We start from the raw sequence: 13,935 nt of genomic DNA, 5'->3' as shown, positions 1-13,935 counted from the left end.
AATTCAGTTATATAATTATCAGTGAGAACATTTATCTTTCTCAATTTTAGAATTTACCTTCTATCCATGGCAACAATAAAGGGTTGAGGAAGGGGTTTTCCTCCGACTACTTATGGCAGACTCCTCTTGCACATTACATCAATCCCTTTCTCATCCATTTCTCGCTCTCAACCTCTCATGAACGGTAGCTACTAGTAGGGGGTGGGCATGGTTGTTACCCCCTACTTCCTCAATGGATATGTCATCGGAGCCTTCTCTCTCTATTTATTGTCATTAGCATAAGGAAGAAGGAGGAAAAGGTTTCCACAGATGGAGGGTGGGCGAACGGGGATGGGGCGATGGGGGTGAAAGAATGGGGTTGTTGGGCTAGCGACAGGGCTGGCTAAAGGGAGGAAGAGGTGACGGCGGTAGAACAAGGAAAGGGAGGGTGCGGGTGATGGGACTGGTGGAGGGGAAGGCATGGGGCGGTTGTTGGAAAAGAGGTGGGGATTATATGTTTTATATAATTTAATATATATTTATAAAAATCATTTTATTCTTAAAAAGCATGCATAATAACAGGCGGGGCGCGTGTACTACACCCCTCCCCTCTAAGGAGATAAATTGCCTCAATTATTAAAAGAAAGCGAGGTATTTTGTTTTTTTTTTTTCATAGGAGGGTGTACTTCTGCATATACCCTATATGATAAATGGGTTGTTTACATTTTTCCCTTGTATGTGTTGGTAATTGTGTGATAAGATTCTTACAAGCTTAATCAATATTGCTGCTAGTCAATATGTTATATTCAACTATTTTGACAAAATTTCTATTATATTTAATTTCATGTGCATCCACTCATGATTTTACTAAACTTTTGGTTACATAGTTCGAATTTATTCCACCAAATACATGTAATAAGGTGAACAAATTACGATTTAGCTGACTTATAAAAGAAAATGAGGTGATTGAAAAGAGGTAGAATGGTTAGGATATGGAGTTGTTCTAGTTGTCATAATTCTGTTAAGTTGCATTTTGAGAATGGAGCATAAAGAACGGGTATTACCTTTGGGCCATGACATCATGCAAAAGCACATTCTGATACATTATACAAGTTGGACAAGAAAGGGAAGAATTTGAGAGTGAATTGAATTTTTTATTTTAAATTTGATTGTTATATTATTTAATTTAATACATACATGTTATATGCCTACATTTTTTCTATAGAAAACGAATTATGTAAATACATACACATAATTATACATAAGTTGAATGAAATAAAAAATTCAATTCGTAATACAACATGTGCCAATTCTGTTCAATCCCAAGAAAAGATTAAAAAAAAAAACTGGTAAAGTAAAAGTTGGTCGAATTATTACTCAAAAAATCATGTATTGGTTTTGGTGTTGATCATTAATAACACAAGTAATTCCAGCATGCACACACACACAACTGCATTTACTCACTACAGCCGACTCGTCGTGGTGGATCCCATCGCGTTGGCCAGCTCTTTGAGTACAAACTTCTGTATTTTTCCGGTGGAAGTTTTCGGCAGCTCCTCCTTGATCACCACCGTCTTCGGCACCATGTAGTGCGGCAGTTTTGACCGGCAAAATGCCACCACCTCCTTCTCCGTTGGCTTCTCCTTCACCCCTTCTTTCAAACTCAGGAAGGCACACGGGGTTTCGCCCCAGAATTCGTCCGGCCGCGCCACCACCGCAGCCTCATTCACCGCCGGGTGCGTGTACAGAACCGATTCGACCTCCACGCTGCTCAGGTTCTCCCCGCCACTGATGATGACGTCCTTGGATCGGTCCTTGATTTCCAGGTACCCGTCGGGGTGCATCACCCCGACGTCGCCGGTGTAAAACCAGCCATTTTTCATGGCTTTCGCGTTGGCCTCCGGGTTTTTAAGGTATCCGAGCATTATACAGCTTCCTCTCAGTACAATTTCGCCTAAAGTTTTTCCATCTCGTTTCACGCTCTTCCCTGATTCGGGATTGATCACATCAACTTCTGCCATTCCTGGAGTTCTGACTCCCTGTCGAGCTTTGATTCTGGCCTTCTCTTCCGCCGGAAATTTGTTCCATTTCTTCTTCCAAGTGCAGGAAACCACCACCCCTCCCGTTTCTGTCAGCCCGTATCCATGACTGACGACAAACCCGAGGGACTCGGTTCGCAACAGAACTGCCGCAGGCGGCGGCGCTCCTGCTGTCAGAATGTAGACCGGCCTTTCCAGGGGCTTTCCATCGGGGACATTCGTCAGCATGTTGAGCACCACCGGCGCGCCGCACATGTGGGTCACATTGTATTTGCGTATGGCGGCGTAGACTGCGGCGGCGTCGAATTTACGGAGACAGACATTGGTTCCGCCGGAGGCCGCCATGCCCCAGGTGTAGCTCCACCCGTTGGAGTGGAACATTGGCAGAGTCCACAAATAAACGGGCTCTTTCGGGATTGACCATTCGATCAATGAATCCAAGGCCATGACAAAAGTTCCACGGTGGCTATGAACGACCCCTTTCGGCGACGAGGTGGTGCCGGAGGTGTAATTCAAAGTCAAGGGATCAAATTCACTCTCCGGCCGAACCCAATTGAAATTTGGATCACCATTTAAAATCATCTTCTCGTAGTTTCCATACATATCGCTTCTCGATGACGGGATTCCAGATTCACCATCATCTGCTATAAGGACAATCAAAGGCCTCTCAGAATTAGCTGGGAACAAAGACAGAGCTTCAAGTACTACAGATTCCGACTGGTAATCGACGAAAACTAGCTTCGACTGGGCATGGCGGAGGACAACGGAGATCGTGCGGGAATCGAGGCGGAGGTTGACGGTGTTGAGCACGGCGCCGGCCATGGGGATGGCGAAATGGAGTTCGTACATGGCGGGAATGTTGGGGGCAACCACAGAAACAACATCGCCCCGTCTGATGCCCAAAGATGAAATGGAAGACGCCATCTTCAAGCACCTGTGATAGGTTTCGGCCCATGTGCAGGTGGTCGAGTTGTAAATGATGGAAGGACAGTCGGCATAAACAGTGGCAGCTCTCTCCAGGAAGCCGAGGGGCGTCAGCGGGCTGGAGTTGGGAGGACTTGGTTTCAATTGATCCATGAGTGATGGGAATGAGGGCGGAGTTTGCTGGTAACGGGTGTGTGTAGAAAATTTAATACATGCGACCGTTATATATTAAATTAGGATTCGTTTTGTTATATGCTAGGAAAGTGAAAGAATAATAATTTTTGCTTCGAATCGTTCAAATAAGGGAAAAAATGCATGCAGCCTACTATAGATGAGCAAATTACTTTCTATGAATAAATAATAATTTATCTTTTTGTGTTACCTTCTCATGTTTTTTAAAATGAAACAATTTATTTCATTAAATAGGGAGTAAATTGCTTCATTTTTAAAAGTACAAGAGTAAATTGCTTTATTTTTAAAAGTACAGGGGTAATTTATCCTTGGCACATTATTTGTCATCCGAAGATAGAGATTTCTGAGAAGTTGACATATGTGGAGGAGCCAACAGAGATTTTGGATAGAAGCATAAGAAAATTGAGAAATAAGGATATACCGATGGTAAAAGTAAGATAGAGTCATCATTCCCTCAGGGAGGCGACTTGGGAGGTTGAGGAGCATATGAGAGAGAAGTATCCATATTTATTCCATTGAGCGGGTAAGTTAGTTAAATTTTGGGGATGAAATTTTTATTAGGAGGGGAGAATTGTGACATCCATAGAATTTTTCACGTAATTGGGAGACTAATTGGTAATTATTAGAAATTTAAATTTAATTAGTAAATAAATTATAGACTGAATTTAGAATATAATAAAATTTGAACAAATTAAATTGGAGTTCGTTATAATATTTGGAAGCAAATTATATTAATTAAGAAAATTAGGAAGGACGTAATAGGTATTTTAGAAAAATTTAGTTAGATATGTAAAATAATAAAAATAATATTATATATATAATAATGTAATATATAAACATATATCTGATAATATAGATATATATACATATATATAATGATGAGAGAGAGAGTGGATGAGAGTGGGCGGCGGCGACCTCACTTCTCTCTCCTCTCTCTCATTACACATATAACATACACATATGTAAATTTCTATTTCAGAAACTTGCATTTCTCGCGGGCGAAAGAAGCAGAAAGGTCATAATTTATATTTTAATTTTTATTAATTTATATAATTATATTATTTAATTATTCCGTTTATTAAATGTTAATTATATTGAGCAATATACTATTTAACTGGAGTATTTTATGATTTTGACTATTTAAATAAGTGTCGAAGTAAATATCACATTTGCTATAATAATGATATAGTTGGTTAATTAAATTATTAGATTTGTTATATTTAATTATTATTATACCTAATTTATACAATTCCATCGAATTAACCAAATATGTAATTCTATGTATTGTTGCTTAATTTAATTATATAGCAATGATAAATTAGTAGAAAATTCATAGAAATATTTTGAAAATTATATTTAAGAAATATTATGTTATTGAAGGGGGAAAATGAGGTTTTGAAGTATTTTGGGATTTAAGGTAAGTATAGCTAATTGATTTATATGTATAGCTATATGTGTATTATTGTATATATTATATATATTGGTTCCTTGGATGTGATCATGAACTTGGCTTTATATTTATATACGTGGCTTTCCTATATTAATTGTTTATATAATTAGTTGTGGATTATTTGTTAAATTGCCATAATATCGGTGAAATTATTACTATGTGTTATGTGATTGTAATGTAGGGACATGCGGGATATGATTATGTGATGATTGTATAATTGATTGTCGTGTGAAATCGAATTTGGAGTTATTATTGCGGAAGTAATTATTATAAAGAATAGAATGATGATCATAACTTGAAATAAAAGATTATGCTTACCCAGTTGGGAAGACAGTCAATGATATATGATGATGTGATTGATTGATGATGTGATATGAAAATATCTGAATCAAGCTAGGTACCATGGTATTCCGGGCAGCGGGTACCGTGGTATTCTGGGCAGCGGGAAATACCGTAGGGTACCGTGGTATTTCGGGCAGCAGAGAATATCCTATGCTGTTAGCTACACACTGGGGTGGTGTGGGGATACCATATTTATTGTGATGTATTGTGCTGATATTGCTACACAGTTGGAGTAAAAGAGTATGGGGATATCACATATAATGGGTCACGGTATTTCGGGCAGCGGGGAATATCCTATGCTGTTAGCTACACACTGGGGTGGTGTGGGGATACCATATTTGTTGTGATGTATTGTGCTGATATTGCTACACAGTTGGAGTAAAAGAGTATGGGGATATCACATATAATGGGTATCCTGTGCTATATATGATATGACGATAAAATGATGATGGCCGGCGAAATTATTGACTGATGTACTCCAACTAGAGTAAGTAGGGCCCGTAATTAATAAATGATAACGTCATATATTATTTCGTGGGTTGTTTTACAATTGTGGGTATGTATTACTGCTTATATTTGATGTTGCTATATAACGAATGACTGTTAGTCGATGTGACTGCATGTACGTGAATTGTTGCATGTGTAGTTATACTTATTGAGTAGGCAGCTCATTTCTTGCCACATACTTTTTAGGAGATAGGCACATTGACTAGCCATATTGGACTTTGAGCTGTGCCGTTGTCTTTATTAGGTGGGTCAGTCGTGACATCTGAAGTCGGAGTTTTTGGCTGTTTGGTTTTTAAATATTCTAGTCTCTTATCGGGTTGGTGTTTAAAATTGTGGTACTACTTTCCTTGAGGTTATGTAATGAGGATATCTAGTAAGGTAAATATAAATTTTTGGTGGTATTTATTATCTTTTGGAAATTATTTATAGAATGAGTTCTAATTATAGAAAGTATGAAAAAGTGATAATTAGATGTAGCGAGTAGGGGGTGCTACATGAACAAAGTACAAGAATTGGAGGCTAGTGTCGCAATCATCGTGTTCAAGCTCGAGAAAATATTTCCTCCAGCTTTCTTCAACTCAATGGAGCACCTAATTATTCATCTGCCATATGAAGCGCGCATAGGAGGACCTGTGCAATATATGTGGATGTATCCATTTGAGAGGTAATTGTTACATGAGGGCTTTTTTTGAAATAGTTCTATTGTCATTATATTTATAATATCTCTTCGGTCATTAGATTTCTTCGAGGTTTGAAAATAAAGCTGGAAAACAAAGCACATCAAGGCATCAATTGTACAGGCTTACCTTGTAGAAGAAATCAGTCTGTTCACTTCTCACTACTTTGAGTTCCAGATTCCCTGCAAACGAAACAGGCCACGCAGAATTGACGACCTCTATATGAACGACACTAGTATCCAACGGTCTTTTTTCAGCTATCCTGATCAAGGTAGTGGTGCATCAAAGAAGAGATATCTCAATGGATCAGAACGCCACATAATTGAGACATACATATTGACCAACTGTGAAGTAATCACACCATACTATAAGTAAGTGTAAATTTTGCCGATATAGTATATTCACATTAATTATTATTTTGGACTTTTAACATATGCATGTGAACAGGTCCTTTTTGAATGAACTTTATGCACACCATCATGCGGAGGACCCTATTATTGATGAGCTAGTAGCGTCTCAATTCAAGATTTGGTTCAAACGTCGTGTAAGTTGTGTGTTTTAAATTGTGTCAACCGTAATTTGTCAATATATGATTTCTCTAATATTCTCAACATAGGTTAAATGCAAATTGAATTACATAGACAACGAACTTTTAAAGTTGCACTATTGGGTACCTACAGCTTAGGTCACAACATTCCCATGCTACTTTGTAAATGACTATAATTTCTACACTGAGGTGCACAGCGCAGGCAAGTTAACTATGAAGTGAGAGGTGTGTGTCAAAAGCTCATCATGTACCGACTTGGACTGCGACTTCTATGGGATTATCGAAGAGATAATTCAGTTGGATTATCCACTTATTCCAAACATATAGATCGCTCTGTTTAAATGTCGCTGGGTTGACCTCGTGAGAGGTACGAAGGTACATCCTCGTTATCACCTCATTGATGTAAACTTTAAAAAATTATACCAAAAGAACGAACCATTCATCCTGGCACAGGAAACAATACAAGTCTACTACACGAAGTACCCTAGCATGAAGAGAGATAAAGTGGATTGAATGGTTGTCTGCAAAACAAGAGCTAGAAAAGTCATCGATGACTCGCGGTGGACAGAAGTTGCGTTTTAAAAGGATGAGGCAATACCTACTCCACAAGTAACGACGGACAACCACAATTATGACCTGCATGACCTAAATGGTATTCAATTAGTCGTTGATCTTTTTGTTGCTAATTAACAAGGAGCAGGTACATCCCAATCGGTGGATTGTGAATCTAATGACGACTCCGACGAAGATAGCTTTGACAAGGAATATGAAACTGAAGAAGACAGTAATTATGATCAACATTATTTAGCGTTTGTGTACGTATTTTTTAAAAATAGTAGAAGTATTAATTTCAAACTTGTTGGTCTATAGTTTTCAAACATATAGAAGTATAATTTTCAAACTTAATTTTATTTAAAACATAACACAATATTTTTCTAATTAGGAACAGTTTAAAATTGCTAAACCATTCCTAAATGTGACTGATATTTAATACAAAACAAAAATATTTTTACATTGTGGCACGATCAAAATTTCCAATACCATTTCAAGACCGTTCCAACGCATAACATTTTTCTATTTAGGAACAGTAAAAAATTGTAAGTTCGTTCCTACAACCGATCCTAAATGTGACTAATACTTAAAAAAAGAGAGGGAAAAACAAAACTTAGGAATGGGCAATTAATTTTGACCGTTCCTATAGCTGTTCTAATAAATTTAATTACGCGCCAAAAGGAAAAATGGAGGAAAAATTAATTTAGAAATGATTTTTTATTTTTCACCATTCCAAAAGGTGAAATTATCAAAACCCATTCCTAAATGTGTCGATATATCTGTTCCTAAAATATTCTATTAGACCCGTTCTAAATGTATTCTTGAGTCATGCCTAAGAATGTCCATAACTTGCTCGATTTGTTCCTGATTAGTATATTTCTACATCCGAGACCCTGATTAATTCTAAATTTAAATGTACAAATACTTACCATATATGAACATATCTAGCGGTCCGGTCTAAAATCAAACGGCCCGATGGACAGTTGCATCATTTTCAACATCATTAATTGTGTATCAGATACGATATCTCAGCATCCGTATAATAAAAATATTTGAAACATCATCGAATGTAGTATTTTGTCGATTTAATAATATTCAACGGTTCGATTAAAATTTTAACAGTTTGATTAGGCGATCTAATACAATAGTATAAGATGTTATTTACATCTATGTAAGACTAATAATTCTTTACATACAAATATACTTGATCTTTTGAATATTTATCAATTTTATTCGTAATATTATATGTTTTGAATTGCCCATAATTACTTGTTGGTTTACTTTTTTCTTATCATTAACATGTTTGGGATGGTTTTTTCTATATTTTTTATTTTTCTTAATTTTTTGAAAATTCATTGTGAGACACTATTAGGAACAGTTTGTTGTATTTAAGAACAACCTTGTTAAGATCATAAAAAAAACGACACCATTTTGATTCATTTGGAATGGTATTTTAGAACGATTACTATATAGGAGCGATTTGTTAATATATGCTTGTCAACAAAAAACGATGTCGTTTTTTTCCTTAAGAAGGGACTTAGGAATGGATTATTTAAGAATGACCATTCCAAAAATAATATATATACAACACTTAGCAAATTTTTTCCTCTCCTTCTTTCTTCCTCCTTTTTTCCTCTCCCCCTACGCAACCTTTGGTATTCCCTCCACTCCCTACACCATCCGCCGCTGCCTCTATCGGTAAGCCGCTCTTCCTCCCCCTATTTCTACTTCAAACCCCCCCCCCCCCGCCGTCCATTTCTGCTTCAACCCATCCCCCTCCATTTTATCACAAAATATTTTCAGAAAATATATTTTGAAAACATTTGTGTGTAATTTATGGAATTATTTGTAATTTATGCGATTTATGTGTAATTTATATAATTTAATATATTTATGCAACTTCTATGCAATTTGTTTGTAATTTATGCTATGTATGTGTAATTTATGCAATTTATTTTAAATTTATGCAATTTATGTGTAATATATACAAATTTCTGTAATTTAGGCAATTTAATAAAATTTTACATAATAATCACATTAATAAAGAATTTTGGAACAATTTATGCAATATTGACAATAATACACTAAAAAATGTAAATAATCACAAAAATTGGAACATTATTCACATTAATAAATTTTTATATAATAATAAAAAAAATTAATAAAAGTTTGGAACAATATTCCAAATAATATATTTTACATAATAGTCTAAATTAATCGTAAAATTAATTTAAAGCAATTTGCAAAATATTATAAAATATTCATATTAATAAATTTCTACATAATAAATCAAAATAATTATAAAATATTGGAACAATATTCCCAATATATACTAATACTTTTACATAATAATGTACATAATCACAAAATTAATTTAGACCAATTTCTCAAATATTAATATTATTATATAATAATAAAAAAATTAAAACAAATTAGAATAATATTCCCAATATATACTAATATTTTTTTACATAATAATGTACATAATCACAAATTTAATTTAGATCAGTTTTTCAAATATTAACATTTTTACATAATAAAAAAAATAAAAATAAATTAGAACAATATTCCCAATATATACTAACATTTTTACATAATAATGTGAATAATCACAAAATTAATTTAGATCAATTTTACCAATATTAATATTTTTACATAATAATAAAAAAATTAATATATTCCTTTTTATTAATATATTAATGTCAATAATCCAAAAAATTAGACTAATACTTTTATATAATCTGTGTAGATAATGTCGAGTGCTACGCCGCCTCTATCGCGTGGTCTTGGTCGCAGCAGTAGTCGTGGCCCGCCACTTCCATCAGTACCGTCAGATGCTTCCCAGATTAGAGAAGCATCCCTTTGACCACCTACGGAGCTTGGGATGGCTGCCCAAACAAATGAAATTAATCGAGTGCTGCTACAGGAAGAAAGAGGACGGGGGTTGGAGCGGGCCGAGGGTAGCGGACGTGGTGGTAAGTAGTTAAATTATTAATATTATTTTCTTTATAATTAATTCTTTATTTAATAAAAGTACTAAAAATTTTGTTTGATTTGCAGGAGACGTTTCAGAAAATACTAGAGGATCATCAGCCTCAGTCCACGGCCGACAACCTTGATGCCCCCGCCGAATTCGAGGCTTCGGCGGCAATGACGGAACAGCAAATATGGTTGGCTGCAATCGGGGGCAAGAAAAAAGACCGAGTATTCGGCCTTGGTTCTGAGGCGCACGTCACAAGTCACACATTCACATCACTATCGCCATCCCCCATGGCCACCGCCATACCCGGCCATGGGACCGTATTGGTCGCCTCAAGAAGATGATGCCCACATGATGGCCATGATGAGGGACATGCGAGCCTCCTCGTCAAGTGCAGCACCGCCTCCGACAGACCCCACGATCGAGATAATTGTTTTTACATTTTTGTAATTTTATACTTTTTCATATTAATATAATATGTTTTTAACTACTCATGTTTCATAATATTTATTAAATTTCATTATTTTATATTTATTTAATTAATAAATTTATAGATAAATTTAATTAAAATTTCATTATATTAATTTAATTATATATGAAAATTTACTAAAATGTATAAATTTATTTATTTATTCAAATTTATTAAATATATTAATAAATTATAAAAAATTATAAAATTCAAAAATTAGGAACAATTTTATTAATGCTAAAGAAAATGTTACAAATTTTAACAGAACCCGTTCCAAAAATCGTTACAAAGGACGTCCCAAAAAAGTATTCCTAAATTGGATGAACCGTTCCAAATTAATGCATAGCCGTTCCAAATACAATTATTAATCAGTATCTAATATGTGTTTCAAATTATATAAGTTGTTCCTAATGTTATTAATAAAACAGTTCGACAAACGTGTTCCTAATTCACTAACTCATTGCAAATTACAGTTCCAAAAATTGTTCCTAAAGTGATCCCAATTTAAAAAAAAATAGTTCCAAAATTCAAGCACGAGTATTACAAATACCATTCCAAAATTTCACCAATAAAAATAAATTATCCATTCCAATATTTAGCGACAAAACACATTTTCACCAACCTTTTTTCCAATAGAATTTGCCATGGCTTATTCTTTTTCACGATGGATTGTGCAATTCCTCCATCTATGGAAGGAATTTCGTCAAAAAATAGTAAAATTCATTACAAAACCATCCAAATTTGGGACAGCTATTGCGACCACTTTTGTCCATCCTAAATTTTCGTCTCCAATAAAAGTTTATCACAATGACGTGAAAAGTAGAGGAAGAGAGGAAGACAAACGGGTTTGTAAGATGTCTTCAGTTCGTGTAAAGAACCTTTTTTTATTCTTGTGTTTATATATATATACAGAGAGAGAGAGAGAAAAGTTGCTGCTTTTGGAGCCAATTTTATGAGGGGTTTTCAGTCTTTCCAAAAATCTGACATTTTTAGCTTTCTTTTTATAGGATAACGTGAGAGTAGTTTTGCACTTTTACACGTTTTCGACTCAAGATCCGCAGTGGACTAAGTTGGACTAGTCCAATTGAGGACCAAATCGAATTAACAAAAAATGGGTCGGATTGGTCCAAACCTTTTTGGGATCAAACCGATTTCTGAGCTGGTACTAGGTATTGATAGTTGGAATCAGCCTAACCAAGTGACCTAGGACCAACTGATCTTGAGCAGGGCTGTTGGGCTATTTTTTTTCTAATAATAATGTATGGCATATAAACTTCATTTTATTCTCTTAACCTAACTATTCTAGTAACAGTTTTATACTTTTGAAATTTTAAAAATTGTTATTTTTATTATTCTATTTCTAAATTTTCATTACTTTATTCATTAATACTTTTTGTTAATTTTTTCAAAAGTTTAGTATCATTTAAGTTTATTATTGTAAGCTTGTTTTTGAAATTATTATTTAATTTCATTATATAATCTTAATTATTATTTTTTCTAGTTATAATTTTTTATATAATTTAATTTATTATTTATTTTACTCCATAGTACACCCATAAACTTAAGTAATTGTTATAAAAAAAACCTCTATTTCATAAAAAAATAAAAATAAAATAGCCACATCTGGGCCGGGTTCGGTCCTAGTCGAGGCCTCAATTGGGCCGGTTCATCAACTGGGCCTAAATTTATAAATGGACTCAATTGTGGCCCAATTAAAAGCCCATGACCACTCTAAGACATGTCATGAACAGTAGTGGGTTGGTTTTGAGCTGGGCTTTTTCGAACTGATCTGTGTCGATCCTGAGCCGACCCCACCTACTATACACCTTAATTTTCGATAGACATTCGTTTCACTATTTTATAAATTTCAAGAAAACTAAAAGTAATGTTAACTCCAATAAAAATATTTTATAATTATCTTAAACCTCAATATAATATATTCTTTTATAACTTTAATAGGTAATGTACCCTCATTCATCCATACACCGAATCAAACATGTATTTGTCGGCAGGGCTTGGTTGCCCCCACACCACCCTTTCCCGATCCACGTTAACAGTTGGGCTGTATAGCTTGGAAGCTGGAGATGCAACATTCAAATTAGAGTGCCCCATAAATGCCACACTTCACTTCTTCGCCCTCTTTGGTAGTTGTGAATTTTATTTGCTACCTTTTCGTGATAATTGAACTTTATAAGGTGCAATTCAAGAGGATGAGCAAGCATCGTGTTCTTTTTTCGGCCGCGTCTTATCGAATCAAATCAATCACAAAATAAATATATCATACTTGCTGTGATTGGTCATTTTTTCTGTACTGTACACCAATCAAATGACAAGTGTATTGCGCTTACCCTATGATTGGTTCAGGTTCGCCCAAACCGAATTGGGGCTAGATTTTCCCGTATCGGTACTTGTGTAAATATCTTTTCTTGTTATTGTTAAAGATAAATTACAGTTACCTTTTAAAAAATTTGACATGATTATAAATATTTTTTGGCTATATAAAAACATTACAAGTGATCCCTTAAACATAAAAGAAGCATGTAATCCCTAAATGATGAGGTAGAAATTACTATTTTGCCCTTGTTGATATTTTTTTTTCTCAAAAAATATATAAAAAATTAGAATTTGATGGAAATTACAAAGACTAACGAAATGAGCTTGGTATTAGACGGATGTCAAAATGATCAGTGTACTTATAATTTTTTAAATATATATAATTATACCAAATATCAATAAAAATCACTATAATTCACCTTATGGCAATAATAGTGATTTAATTGCATCACATGTGTAAACAATAAATGCCTTCTTCATAACACAAACATTTTAGGACATCTATAAATAGAGATGCATACTAATTGGCATCATTAATTGGATGGGGTGCATACAGATATTATATAGTTGGAGCAAAATTTCAATAAATAGAAAAATAATAAAATTAAGTGATTGGACATTAATTGATTAGTCCTTATTCAGTTTGGTTTTAATTTTACTTTTCAATTTTGAATAGTGGAAATGTGAAAACATTTTTGTTTGTACCAATTCCAATAGTACTGGCTATTATGGGACGTGATCTCTGTGTGTATATAATAAATAAAATTTTTATATTTTAAAATATATGATACACAAAAATAAAATATATAAACTTAACGTATCATATTTAAAAATAAATAAATAAGTAAATAAAAGAAAATTAACTTACGGATATCATTTATACAAAAAAAAAAATTGATGTCGTGGTGTCATAAACTGCTATTTGTAAGTGAAAAAGATTTTT

At 34.2% G+C, this 13,935-nt stretch overlaps 1 pseudogene; it reads right to left on the bottom strand.

Annotated features, from left to right (window-relative positions):
* Nucleotides 1-1,025: 1,025 nt before the first annotated feature.
* On the bottom strand, nucleotides 1,026-3,120 carry LOC105177043 (2-methylpropanoate--CoA ligase CCL4 pseudogene; annotated as a pseudogene).
* Between the last annotated feature and the right edge of the window lie 10,815 nt (nucleotides 3,121-13,935).

The sequence above is a fragment of the Sesamum indicum genome, linkage group LG13 (genome assembly GCF_026168435.1).
Source record: "Sesamum indicum cultivar Baizhima isolate 11 linkage group LG13, ASM2616843v1, whole genome shotgun sequence".
In the NCBI taxonomy this organism is placed as follows: Eukaryota; Viridiplantae; Streptophyta; class Magnoliopsida; order Lamiales; family Pedaliaceae; genus Sesamum; species Sesamum indicum.
The sequence above is the reverse complement of the archived record's forward strand: the minus strand, read 5'-3'. Positions and strand labels throughout refer to the sequence as shown.